The sequence below is a fragment of the Pseudophryne corroboree genome, chromosome 5 (genome assembly GCF_028390025.1).
Source record: "Pseudophryne corroboree isolate aPseCor3 chromosome 5, aPseCor3.hap2, whole genome shotgun sequence".
Classification (NCBI taxonomy): domain Eukaryota; kingdom Metazoa; phylum Chordata; class Amphibia; order Anura; family Myobatrachidae; genus Pseudophryne; species Pseudophryne corroboree.
The window spans coordinates 334,014,566-334,029,153 of NC_086448.1; the positions used below are offsets into that span (position 1 = coordinate 334,014,566).

Consider the following 14,588-nt stretch of genomic DNA (forward strand, 5'->3'; position numbering starts at 1 on the left):
AATCAGAGAGCCTCCTCCAGGAAGAATCTTCTTCCCTTCACTGTGTCACCTCAGTCTTCTCCAGGGTTTAGCATACATATAACATAAAATACATTACATTACAAGCACCCTGAGGAATGCATCCACTTCCATCCACATGGTGCTGTCCCCATGGATCTGCTGATAAAACCAACCTCTCCATCGAGTTAAAGATAAAGGAGTTTATTCTCAATGACTAGAACAAACTCCTACCACACCGTTTAGGCCCCCTAGCAGCTGACCTTTTGCAGTATGTAACACTCTCGTTCCCCCTCTGTACTCTTCTTCTTTTCACCCTTTTTCTCTAACCTCCTAGCACATAAATTTGGCGTAAAAACAATATATACAGCAGCTACTGGGTTAACACTAAGTTGCTGTGTGATTCCTGGGTCATATAGCGCTGGGGTGTGTGCTGGCATACTCTCTCTCTGTCTCTCCAAAGGGCCTTGTGGGGGAACTGTCTTCAAATAGAGCATCCCCTGTGTGTGGTGTGTCGGTACGTGTGTGTCGACATGTCTGAGGTAAAAGGCTCCCCTAAGGAGGAGATAGAGCAAATGTGTGTGTGTGAGGGTGTCTCCGTCGACAACGCCGACACCTGTTGGATATGTGTAATTAAGTGCTGAGGTGAATTTATTGCACAAAAGATTAGAGAACAGACAAGAAATCTACCCAGGTCTGTCCCTATGTCGCAGAGACCTTCAGTGTCTCTCAATGCTCACTATCCAAAATAATAAACACTGATGTCGACACGGAGATTGACTCCAGTGTCGACTACGATAATGCAAAGTTACAGCCAAAATGGCAGAAAAGTATTCAATATATGATTATTGTAATAAAAGATGATTTGCATATCACTGATGACTCATCTGTCCCTGACACAAGGGTACACATGTTTAAGGGGAAGAAAGCAGAGGTAAATTTCCCTCCTCTCATGAGGAAAAAGAGCGGGAATCTCCAGACAAGAGACTGCAGTTTCCCACAAAGAATTCTCAGGCAGTATCCTTCCCCCACTAGGGCCAGGATACGATGGGAATCTTCCCCTAGGGTGTCACGTTTGCCCAAAAGGTAACCTGTCGTAACAGCTATTCTCAGGGATCCTGCAGATAGCGTGCACATTCTGGTACACTACTCAGACCGGCGATTGTGTCGGCATGGGTTTATAGCGCTGGGGCAGCGTGGACAGGTACCTTATCAGCAGAGATTGAGACCCTAGAATGTAGATATATATAGATATATGTATATATAGAGATATAGAGATATATATTAAAGATGCTGTCTTAAGATAGATAGATATATATATATATATAGATATTATATATATATATATATATAATATAAAACATGCCCAAAGGACATGAGTATACTGGGTCCTAGAGACAAAGCTATGTCGATTTCTGCTTGACGTGTCCTGTAGAATATGCAATGGACAGATGATGCCGACTTAAGAGGCATATGGAAGGCTGAGGATTGTGTAAAGAAGGGTTCTCGGACCTGGTCTCCACAGCTATAGCTGGTGATTCTGCTGTTTTGCCTTATATTCCTGCACAGCCTAGGAAAGCGCGACATTATCAAATGCAGCCTTTAGAACAAAGAAACAAGAAAGTCCGAGGTGCGTCCTTTCTTGCCAGAGGCGGGGGCAGAGGAAAGAAGCTGCACAACACAGCTAGGTCCCAGGAACAGAAGTCCTCCCCGGCCTCTACAAAAATCCGCCGCATGTCGCTGGGGCTCCACAGGCGGAGCTAGGCCCGGTGGGGGCACGCCTGCGTAAGTTTAGCCACAAGTGGGTTCACTCCCTGTTAGGTCCCTGAGCAATAGATATTGTGTCTCAGGGAGGCAAGCTGGACTTTGAGAAGATGCCCCCTCACCGACGGCCCTGCCAGCTTCCCCCCACGAGAGGGAAACAGTGTTAACTGCAATTCACAAATTGTATCTTCAGCAGGTGGTGGTCAAGGTTCCCCTCCTTCAACAAGGAAAGGGTTATTCGACCATGTTGTAGTACCGAAACCGGACGGTTCGGTCAGACCCATATTGAATTTAAAATCCCTGAACATATACCTGAAAAGGTTCAAGTTCAAGATGGAATCGCTCAGAGCGGTCATCGAAAGCCTGGAAGGGGGGGATTATATGGTGTCTCTGGTGTCTCTGGACATAAAGGATGCATATCTTCATGTCCCCATTTATCCACCTCATCAGGCGTACCTCAGATTTGTGGTACAGGATTGTCATTACCAATTCCAGACGTTGCCGTTTGGTCTGTCCACGGCACCGAGAATATTTACCAAGGTAATGGCAGAAATGATGGTGCTTCTGCGAAAGCAAGGAGTTACAATTATCCCATACTTGGACGATCTCCTCATAAAGGCGAGGTCCAGAGAGCAGTTGCTGATCAGCGTAGCACACTCTTGGGAGGTGTTGCAACAGCACGGCTGGGTTCTGAATAGTCCAAAGTCGCAGCTGGTTCCTACGACGCGTCTGCCCTTCTTGGGCATGATTCTGGAGACAGACCAGAAGAAGGTTTTTCTCCCGGCGGAGAAGGCTCAGGAGCTCGTGACTCTGGTCAGAGGCCTCTTAAAACCAAAACAGGTGTCGGTGCATCAAGGCACGCGAGTCCTGGGAAAGATGGTGACGTCATACGAAGCCATTCCCTTCGGCAGGTTCCATGCGAGGACCTTTCAGTGGGATCTGTTGGACAAGTGGTCCGGATCGCATCTTCTAATGCATCGGCTGCTCACCCTATCCCCCAGGGCCAGGGTGTCTCTTCTGTGGTGGCTGCAGAGTGCTCACCTTCTCGAGGGCCGCAGGTTCGGCATACAGGACTGGGTCCTGGTGACCACAGATGCAAGCCTCCGAGGATGGGGGGCAGTCACTCAGGGAAGAAACTTCCAAGGGCTGTGGTCAAGTCAGGAGACTGGTCTGCATATAAATATCCTGGAACTAAGGGCCATATACAACGCCCTGAGTCAAGCGGAGCCTCTGCTTCGCAACCAGCCAGTGCTGATTCAGTCAGACAACATCACCGCAGTGGCTCATGTAAACCGCCAGGGCGGCACAAGAAGCAGGGTGGCGATGGCGGAAGCCACCAGAATTCTTCGTTGGGCGGAGAATCACGTGCAAGCACTGTCAGCAGTGTTCATTCCGGGAGTGGACAACTGGGAAGCAGACTTCCTCAGCAGGCACGACCTCCACCTGGGAAAGTGGGGACTTCATCAGGAAGTCTTCACTCAGATTACAAATCGATGGGAACTGCCACAGGTGGACATGATGGCATCCCGCCTCAACAAAAAACTACAAAGGTATTGCGCCAGGTCAAGAGACCCTCAGGCGATAGCTGTGGACGCTCTAGTAACACCGTGGGTGTTCCAGTCGGTCTATGCGTTTCCTCCTCTTCCTCTCATACCCAAGGTGCTGAGAATCGTAAGAAAAAATAAGAATTTACTTACCGATAATTCTATTTCTCGTAGTCCGTAGTGGATGCTGGGGACTCCGTCAGGACCATGGGGAATAGCGGCTCCGCAGGAGACAGGGCACAAAAATAAAGCTTTAGGATTAGGTGGTGTGTACTGGCTCCTCCCCCTATGACCCTCCTCCAAGCCTCAGTTAGGATACTGTGCCCGGACGAGCGTACACAATAAGGAAGGATATTGAACCCCGGGTAAGACTCATACCAGCCACACCAATCACACCGTATAACTTGTGATCTGAACCCAGTTAACAGTATGACAAACGTAGGAGCCTCTGAACAGACGGCTCACAACAAATAACAACCCGATTTTTTTGTAACAATAACTATGTACAAGTATTGCAGACAATCCGCACTTGGGATGGGCGCCCAGCATCCACTACGGACTACGAGAAATAGAATTATCGGTAAGTAAATTCTTATTTTCTCTAACGTCCTAAGTGGATGCTGGGGACTCCGTCGGGACCATGGGGATTATACCAAAGCTCCCAAACGGGCGGGAGAGTGCGGATGACTCTGCAGCACCGAATGAGAGAACTCAAGGTCCTCCTCAGCCAGGGTATCAAATTTGTAGAATTTTGCAAACGTGTTTGCCCCTGACCAAGTAGCAGCTCGGCAGAGTTGTAATGCCGAGACTCCCCGGGCAGCCGCCCAGGATGAGCCCACTTTCCTTGTGGAATGGGCCTTGACAGATTTAGGTTGTGGCAAGCCTGCCACAGAATGTGCAAGTTGAATTGTGCTACAAATCCAACGAGCAATCGTCTGCTTAGAAGCAGGAGCACCCATCTAGTTGGGTGCATACAATATAAGCAGTGAGTCAGACTTTCTGACTCCCGCCGTTCTTGAAATATATATTTTCAATGCCCGGACCACGTCCAACAACTTGGAATCCTCCAACTCGTTAGTAGCCGCAGGCACCACAATAGGCTGGTTCAGGTGAAACGCTGACACCACCTTAGGCAGAAAATGAGGACGCGTCCGCAGTTCTGCCCTGTCCGTATGGAAAATCAGATATGGGCTCTTATATGATAAAGCCGCCAATTCTGATACTCTCCTGGCTGAAGCCAGGGCCAGTAGCATGGTTACTTTCCATGTGAGATACTTCAGCTCCACCGATTTGAGCGGCTCAAACCAATGGGATTTGAGAAAATCCAAGACTACATTAAGATCCCACGGTGCCACTGGGGGCACAACCGGGGGCTGTATATGTAGTACTCCTTTTACAAAAGTCTGGACTTCAGGAACTGAAGCCAATTCTTTCTGGAAGAAAATCGACAGGGCCGAAATTTGAACCTTAATGGACCCCAATTTGAGGCCCATAGACAATCCTGTTTGTAGGAAATGTAGGAATCGACCCAGTTGAAATTCCTCCGTGGGGGCCTTCCTGGCCTCACACCACGCAACATATTTTCTCCAAATGCGGTGATAATGTTGTGCAGTCACCTCCTTCCTGGCTTTTACCAGTGTAGGAATGACCTCTTCCGGAATGCCTTTTTCCTTTAGAATTCGGCGTTCAACCGCCATGCCGTCAAACGCAGCCGCGGTAAGTCTTGGAATAGACACGGTCCCTGCTGAAGCAGGTCCCGTCTTAGAGGTAGAGGCCACGGATCCTCCGTGAGCATCTCTTGAAGTTTCGGGTACCAAGTTCTTCTTGGCCAATCCGGAGCCACTAGTATCGTTCTTACTCCCTTCTGCCGTATAATTCTCAGTACTTTTGGTATGAGAGGCAGAGGAGGGAACACATACACTGACTGGAACACCCACGGTGTTACCAGAGCGTCCACAGCTATTGCCTGAGGATCTCTTGACCTGGCGCAATACCTGTCCAGTTTTTTGTTGAGGCGGGACGCCATCATATCCACCATTGGTTTTTCCCAACGGTTCACAATCATGTGGAAGACTTCTGGATGAAGTCCCCACTCTCCCGGGTGTAGATTGTGTCTGCTGAGGAAGTCTTCTTCCCAGTTGTCCACTCCCGGAATGAATACTGCTGACAGTGCTATCACATGATCTTCCGCCCAGCGAAGAATCCTTGCAGCTTCTGCCATTGCTGTCCTGCTTCTTGTGCCGCCCTGTCTGTTTACGTGGGCGACTGCCGTGATGTTGTCCGACTGGATCAACACCGGCTGACCCTGAAGCAGGGGTTTTGCCAGACTTAGAGCATTGTAAATCGCTCTTAGCTCCAGTATATTTATGTGAAGAGACATCTCCAGGCTTGACCATACTCCCTGGAAGTTTCTTCCTTGTGTGACCGCTCCCCAGCCTCTCAGACTGGCATCCGTGGTCACCAGGACCCAGTCCTGTATGCCGAATCTGCGGCCCTCTAACAGATGAGCACTCTGCAACCACCACAGAAGAGACACCCTTGTCCGTGGCGATAAGGTTATCCGCTGATGCATCTGCAGATGCGATCCGGACCATTTGTCCAGTAGATCCCACTGAAAAGTTTGTGCGTGGAATCTGCCGAATGGAATCGCTTCGTAAGAAGCCACCATCTTTCCCAGGACTCTTGTGCATTGATGCACAGACACTGTCCCTGGTTTTAGGAGGTTCCTGACAAGTTCGGATAACTCCCTGGCTTTCTCCTCCGGAAGAAACACCTTTTTCTGAACCGTGTCCAGAATCATTCCCAGGAACAGCAGACGTGTTGTCGGGGTCAACTGAGATTTTGGAAAATTCAGAATCCACCCGTGTTGTTGCAGCACTACTTGGGTTAGTGCTACTCCGTCCTCCAGCTGTTCTCTGGACCTTGCCCTTATCAGGAGATCGTCCAAGTAAGGGATAATTAATACGCCTCTTCTTCGCAGAAGAATCATCATTTCGGCCATTACCTTGGTAAAGACCCGAGGTGCCGTGGACAATCCAAACGGCAGCGTCTGAAACTGATAATGACAGTTTTGCACCACGAACCTGAGGTACCCTTGATGTGAAGGGCAAATTGGGACATGCAGGTAAGCATCCTTTATGTCCAGGGACACCATAAAGTCCCCTTCTTCCAGATTCGCTATCACTGCTCTGAGTGACTCCATCTTGAACTTGAATTTTTGTATGTACAGGTTCAAAGATTTCAGATTTAGAATAGGTCTTACCGAGCCGTCCGGCTTCGGTACCACAAATAGCGTGGAGTAATACCCCTTTCCCTGTTGTAGGAGGGGTACCTTGACTATCACCTGCTGAGCAAACAGCTTGTGAATGGCTTCCAATACCGTCGCCCTGTCTGAGGGAGACGTTGGCAAAGCAGACTTTAGGAACCGGCGAGGGGGAGACTTCTCGAATTCCAACCTGTAACCCTGAGATACTACCTGCAGAATCCAGGGGTCCACCTGTGAGCAAGCCCACTGTGCGCTGAAATTCTTGAGTCGACCCCCCACCGTTCCTGAGTCCGCTTGTAAGGCCCCAGCGTCATGCTGAGGGCTTTGCAGAACCCTGGGAGGGCTTCTGTTCCTGGCCAGGGGCTGCTTGCTGCCCTCTCTTACCCCTTCCTCTGCCCCGAGGCAGATATGACTGTCCTTTTGTCCGCTTGTTCTTATAGGACCGAAAGGACTGTGGCTGAAAAGACGGTGTCTTTTTCTGTTGGGAGGGGGTCTGAGGTAAAAAGGTGGATTTTCCGGCAGTTGCCGTGGCCACCAGATCCGATAGACCGACGCCAAATAATTCCTCCCCTTTTTACGGCAATACTTCCATATGTCGTTTGGAATCCGCATCACCTGACCACTGTCGCGTCCATAAACTCCTTCTGGCAGATATGGACATCGCATTTACTCTCGATGCCAGAGTGCAAATATCTCTCTGCGCATCTCGCATATAAAGGAAAGCATCCTTTAATTGCTCTATAGTCAATAAAATACTGTCCCTATCCAGGGTATCAATATTTTCAGTCAGGGAATCCAACCAGACGACCACAGCACTGCACATCCAGGCTGAGGCGATGGCCGGTCGCAGTATAACACCAGTATGTGTGTATATACTTTTTAGGGTAGTTTCCAGTCTCCTATCTGCTGGATCCTTGAGGGCGGCCGTATCCGGAGACGGTAACGCCACTTGTTTTGATAAGCGTGTGAGCGCCTTATCCACCCTAGGGGGTGTTTCCCAGCGCGCCCTAACCTCTGGCGGGAAAGGGTATAATGCTAATAACTTTTTTGAAATTAGCATTTTTCTATCTGGGTTAAACCACGCTTCATCACATACATCATTTAATTCCTCTGATTCAGGAAAAACTACAGGTAGTTTTTTCACCCCCCACATAATACCCCTTTTTGTGGTACTTGCAGCATCAGAGATATGCAAAGCCTCCTTCATTGCCGTGATCATATAACGAGTGGCTCTACTTGAAAATACGTTTGTTTCATCACCGTCGACACTAGATTCAGTGTCTGTGTCTGGGTCTGTGTCGACCGACTGAGGTAAAGGGCGCTTTACAGCCCCTGACGGTGTCTGAGACGCCTGGGCAGGTACTAACTGGTTTGCCGGCCGTCTCATGTCGTCAACTGATTTTTGTAATGTGCTGACATTATCACGTAATTCCATAAACAAAGCCATCCATTCCGGTGTCGACTCCCTGGGGGGTGACATCACCATTATCGGCAATTGCTCTGCCTCCACGCCAACATCGTCCTCATACATGTCGACACACACGTACCGACACACAGGGAATGCTCTTATCGAAGACAGGACCCCACTAGCCCTTTGGGGAGACAGAGGGAGAGTTTGCCAGCACACACCCAAGCGCTATAATATATATGGGAACAACCTTATATAAGTGTTGTTCCTTATAGCAGCTTAAATATATCCAATATATCGCCAAAAAATGCCCCCCCTCTCTGTTTTACCCTGTTTCTGTAGTGCAGTGCAGGGGAGAGTCCTGGGAGCCTTCCTCACAGCGGAGCTGAGCAGGAAAATGGCGCTGTGTGCTGAGGAGAATAAGCCCCGCCCCCTATTTCGGCGGGCTTTCCTCCCGTGGATTTAGATAACTGGCATGGGTTAAATACATACATATAGCCTTAATGGCTATATGTGATGTATTCTTTTGCCTTAAGGTAATAAAATATTGCTGCCCAGGGCGCCCCCAGCAGCGCCCTGCACCCTCCGTGACCGCTTGGTGTGAAGTGTGTGACAACAATGGCGCACAGCTGCAGTGCTGTGCGCTACCTTCATGAAGACTGAAGAGCCTTCTGCCGCCTGTTTCCGGACCTTCAATTTTCAGCATCTGTAAGGGGGGTCGGCGGCGCGGCTCCGGGACGAACCCCAGGGTGAGACCTGTGTTCCGACTCCCTCTGGAGCTAATGGTGTCCAGTAGCCTAAGAATCCAATCCATCCTGCACGCAGGTGAGTTGAAATTCTCTCCCCTAAGTCCCTCGATGCAGTGAGCCTGTTGCCAGCAGGACTCACTGAAAATAAAAAACCTAAAAAACTTTTTCTAAGCAGCTCTTTAAGAGAGCCACCTAGATTGCACCCTGCTCGGACGGGCACAAAAACCTAACTGAGGCTTGGAGGAGGGTCATAGGGGGAGGAGCCAGTACACACCACCTAATCCTAAAGCTTTATTTTTGTGCCCTGTCTCCTGCGGAGCCGCTATTCCCCATGGTCCTGACGGAGTCCCCAGCATCCACTTAGGACGTTAGAGAAAGAGGAGTGAGAACAATACTCATTGTTCCGGATTGGCCAAGAAGGACTTGGTACCCGGAACTGCAAGAAATGCTCACAGAGGACCCGTGGCCTCTGCCTCTCAGACAGGATCTGTTGCAACAGGGGCCCTGTCTGTTCCAAGACTTACCGCGGCTGCGTTTGACGGAATGGCGGTTGAACGCCGGATCTTAGCGGAAAAAGGCATTCCGGATGAAGTTATTCCTACGCTGATAAAGGCTAGGAAGGACAAAACATTATCACCGTATATGGCGAAAATATGTTGCTTGGTGCGAGGCCAGGAAGGCCCCTACAGAGGAATTCTAGCTGGGCCGGTTCCTGCACTTCCTACAGTCAGGAATGACTATGGGCTTAAAATTAGGATCCATAAAGGTCCAGATTTCGGCCCTATCCATTTTCTTTCAAAAGGAACTGGCTTCACTTCCTGAGGTTCAGACGTTTGTAAAGGGAGTGCTGCATATTCAGCCCCCTTTTTGTGCCACCAGTGGCACCTTGGGATCTTAACGTGGTGTTGAGTTTCCTGAAATCTCACTGGTTTGAGCCACTTAAGACCGTGGAGCTAAAGTATCTCACGTGGAAAGTGGTCATGCTATTGGCCTTAGCTTCGGCTAGGCGTGTGTCAGAATTGGCGGCTTTGTCATGTAAAAGCCCCTATCTGGTTTTCCATATGGACAGGGCAGAATTACGGACTCGTCCGCAATTTCTGCCGAAGGTGGTGTCATCTTTTCATTTGAACCAACCTATTGTGGTGCCTGCGGCTACTTGTGACTTGGAGGATTCCAAGTTACTTGATGTAGTCAGGGCTTTGAAGATTTATGTAGCCAGAACGGCTGCAGTCAGGAAAACTGACTCGCTGTTTATCCTGTATGCATCCAACAAGCTGGGTGCTCCTGCTTCAAAGCAAACTATTGCTCGCTGGATCTGTAACACGATTCAGCAGGCTCATTCTGCGGCTGGATTGCCGCATCCAAAATCAGTAAAAGCCCATTCCACAAGGAAGGTGGGCTCTTCTTGTGCGGCTGCCCGAGGGGTCTCGGCATTACAGCTTTGCCGAGCAGCTACTTGGTCGGGTTCAAACACTTTTGCAAAATTCTACAAGTTTGATAGCCTGGCAGAGGAGGACCTTGTGTTAGCCCATTCGGTGCTGCAGATTCATCCGCACTCTCCCGCCCGTTTGGGAGCTTTGGTATAATCCCCATGGTCCTTACGGAGTCCCCAGCATCCACTAGTACGTTAGAGAAAATAAGATTTTACTCACCTGTAAATCTATTTCTCGTAGTCCGTAGTGGATGATGGGCGCCCGTCCCAAGTGCGGACTTCTTCTGCAATACTTGTATATAGTTATTTCTTAAATAAGGGTTATGTTATGTTGCATCAGGTTGTCGGATGCTCTGTTGTTTTTCATACTGTTAACTGGGTATGTTATCACAAGTTATACGGTGTGGCTGGTATGAGTCTTACCCTGGATTCCAAAATCCTTTCCTTGTAATGTCAGCTCTTCCGGGCACAGTTTCCTTAACTGAGGTCTGGAGGAGGGGCATAGAGGGAGGAGCCAGTGCACACCAGTAGTCCTAATACTTTCTTAGGTGCCCAGTCTCCTGCGGAGCCCGTCTATTCCCCATGGTCCTTACGGAGTCCCCAGCATCCACTACGGACTACGAGAAATAGATTTACCGGTGAGTAAAATCTTATTTTATCCCTCTCTCTTTTTTATAAATGAAAAGTATGCCATGGTTTTCTTTATCTGCTCCATATATTTTTTTATAGCAATTGTCTTTTCGATTGACTGACACTGGTTTCCATTATAGGACTGTATTTCTAGTGTCGTAACTTCTCTGGTACTTTCAATAACAAACTTGGGGGAATTTTTTTTTTTTTGGGGTGGGGGGTATATGGTAACAGGACTCAAGTAAATAGTATTCCAGTTTATACCTTGTCTTTTGTAATAGTAATGGGCTCCTTCTTCATGTAATAATCAATCCTACTGGCACCTGTACTAAACTTTTCTATTATCTGACATGAAATCAGACAGGGAGCCAATAGAAACAATTGTTGCAATCCTAGGTGGCTGCCACGAATCTCGTGGTCAGTGGAACAGCAACTATAATCAGTCATCACAATATTTTCTATCCACAGTGATCTTTATTTGCATAATAAAATAACAAGCACCATCTAGAGAACATTATAATTATATTGGGGGTAATTCTGAGTTGATCGTAGCAGGAACTCTGTAAGCAGTTGGGCAAAACCATGTGCACTGCAGGGGAGGAAGATATAACATGTGCAGAGAGAGTTAGATTTGGGTGGGTTATTTTCTTTCTGTGCAGGGTAAATACTGGCTGCTTTATTTTTACACTGCAATTTAGATTGCAGATTGAACACACCACACCCAAATCTATCTATCTCTGCACATGTTATATCTGCCTCCCCTGCAGTGCACATGGTTTTGCCCAACTGCTAACAAAGTTCCTGCTGCGATCAACTCAGAATTACCCCCATTGTTACAGAACTCTGACCATGTGGTTGGTGTGTTTATTTTCCTTGTTACAAACTTTTGTAATGGTTTCTCACACTGCTGTATTTTACAGAGAATGTGGCTGTCTGATAGTATTCATAAACTTATGTACATAAAGAAGACCTGCATAAAGCATCACTAGCAGCGACACTGTTCTGCATGGAATTAAAAAGATTAAAGAAATACTAGTAGCAGCATAACGATAATCTACTTAAGGAAGCTGATCATGCCAGCCATCAGTTGGGCTACAATCCTCTTTACAATGCTTACCGTCTGCCTGACAAGAGGGAGGGAAGGCACCAGCAAGAAAGATGGGGATTTTCGTCACAATTGTCAAAATACTTTAGTGACATTAGTAGCAACAGTGGAAAACTGTATTTTTAGGATTTAAATATAAAATGTTATTAAATAAAAGTGCAATGGAATATTTTTATATAGGTAAGTATTAATAAGAAATATTCAAGATAAAAGTCATCTTTGCTCTGTGATGTTTTAGATGTATTCTATTAGAAGGCACAAACTGCAGCAGTTATTTTGTCAAATTAACTCTCTTTTTATTCTTAAACAGGTCTTAAAAGGAAACAAGTCAGAAATACCGAATATGTGAAATAAATATTAATCCTATCCAAAGGAAAACAGCCTTAAGACACAAACAGTACAAACTCCAAAAAGTGTATTTAAACATTATGCTCCAACATGTACTAAACATGATGCATTTGGGAGAAAATATACAGTAGGTGTTAGAGTGGTGGTACAATAAGTATGTGTAGACAATCTGTAGCTTTACTAGGATGCTTCTAGGAAATGTCATTCAATAAAAACTGGTGTATTGATGAATACAAATATTACAACGTTTTTGACTGAGGTTCCAATATCATATTTATAATCAAAAGGAAAGAGAATGCCATCCACATACTACTAGCAAAGTCTGATAGAATGTAATTATATGTTGTTTACCTTAATAAATAGTTTTCCTTGGAAACTGGAATAAGTTGGTAAGAAATGTATGGCCTGGCTACAGGCATATACTCACTGGAAATGTTAAATATTCAAAAAACAAAGCAAGTGTAAAGGTCCGTACACATTACACGATGTCGCTCTATGAGCGACGTCGTCTAATGTTTCCCCTCCACGGCTGGCCGGTCGGCGGCCGACTTTACACACTGAGCGATATGGCCGCTCATATGCCTCAGTGACATCACGCCTCCGCCAGCCGTGCATGCAGGTCCTGGACGACAGTTCAGATCCTGCATGCATGTCCTACCGACAGCGACGACCGTTGCCGACCCGTGGGGCCGCGCATCAGTCGTCGCTGGCAGCATACACACTTGCTGATAAAATGAGCGATGGCGCTCATTTTATCAGCAAGTGTGTATGGACCTTAAGTTGTAGACTGTAGCAAACTAAATATTTATCCTGTTTCACAGCTATACAGATATTTAGACAGTTAATCAAATCCCATTTAGAAGCACCTACCTTACTGTGACGAATAGAGAAAAAATAGTGGTACAGCAACAATTATTGCAGCGAAGAAACCTCTAGATTCTGTCATTGCAGCCATTGTGATGTCAATATTTATCAGCCATATTTTCCAAAGGAAAAAGCAAAATGATAAACAAGATTATTTATTTTAAAAGTATGTGTATATTTATAGAACAGCAAAGATAAATTATAGTAGTAATCACACCATATTTTGCATTTCATAATAAGCACTGTATTCTTTTTTGGCCTGTAGTTATTACATAATCTGATGTAACATATACTGTACATGTGCTACCATAGGTATGGCAATTAAAGCCATGTACACTTTCCTACTGCATGTACTGTATAGTATGCACACGATGCACAAAGAACATTTCTATAATGCTAAGGACAGTGCAGCATGAAATCAATTGTAAAACAGGCAATACTCATATGAAGACGGTACTAGAGTCAGAGTACTGTAATACACCAGTTTGCTATGAATACATATAGTTTATATCACCAATGGCACCTGTTGTCAGGTATATAATGTTATGGATATTTCTGCATAAGCTTAATACCAAGGTTACCAGCGTATGTTACATGATGAAGAGATTGCAAACTCAGATCCATACCAAGCTCACATAATACTGTATAGCAACATTACAAATAGGTTAAATAATGAGCCAGTGCTGTGGCAATAATGTTGCTCCCTCAACATTATCCAGAAATAAAGTGAGGAGACACAACATATACTGTACGTACTGCACAGATTACATAGTATTCATCTGCTGATGCAAGCACCGAGTCTATGTGTACAATGCACATGTGTATACTACACACGGTTATTTACATTACAATCACAACAGCACAATAAGATGCTGCCAGTGCATACAGCACAACATGCAGCGTAATAGCAATGTACGTACTGCGACCCCCACCTCTCGCTGCTTCCCAATTAGTGACGTCACGCTAACAGATTACCCACCACTCACACTTTCCAGTACAATCACTGCTGCTCTCCGCTATCACTCTCCCCAGCTCTGCCGCATGCCGCCATCTTCCCTCCGTTACCCAGGCAACAGTAACACGCACAAGGACGGGACTGCGGGGGATTCTGGGAAATGTAGTGAGCGAGTGCCGAATGCCCAACATACATAGTGATTGGCAGATTTCTATGTCTATCACAGAATTACCTCTGGCCTGGAGCCTGGGAACGGGAGGGGGGAGATGCAGCCTCTGCTGATATATTCTGTGTTTACAAATTCTCTGCAGTGTAACAGCCCATGGTGGGAGTAGCCATGCCGTTACTAATGCCTGATCCTGTTATTTCTCTTCCCCCAAAACCTTTACAAATCCTGTCATGGAATGTGGGTGTATTAAATACCCCCATTAAACGAAAAAGGGTTGTTACCCACCTTAAATGCTTGGACCCCGATAATATATTTCTTCGGGAGATGCAACATTGGATCTCTTCAGAGGAAAATTCAC

General features: G+C 46.7%; 1 protein-coding gene across 4 annotated transcripts in view; it reads right to left on the reverse strand.

Moving 5' to 3' along the window:
- Positions 1-14,180, reverse strand: part of BBS9 (Bardet-Biedl syndrome 9) — an 853,332-nt gene extending 839,152 nt beyond the window's left edge. For 2 of the 4 annotated variants that reach the window (XM_063922541.1, XM_063922538.1), the window contains exons 1-2: positions 14,086-14,180; positions 13,113-13,181 (exon numbers count right to left, since the gene is read on the reverse strand). The gene's annotated coding sequence lies outside the window, so the exon portion shown is untranslated. Of the gene's footprint in view, positions 1-13,112; positions 13,182-14,038 lie in introns of all 4 variants that reach the window. The other 2 variants (XM_063922539.1, XM_063922540.1) reach the window with 2 other exon arrangements.
- Between the last annotated feature and the right edge of the window lie 408 nt (positions 14,181-14,588).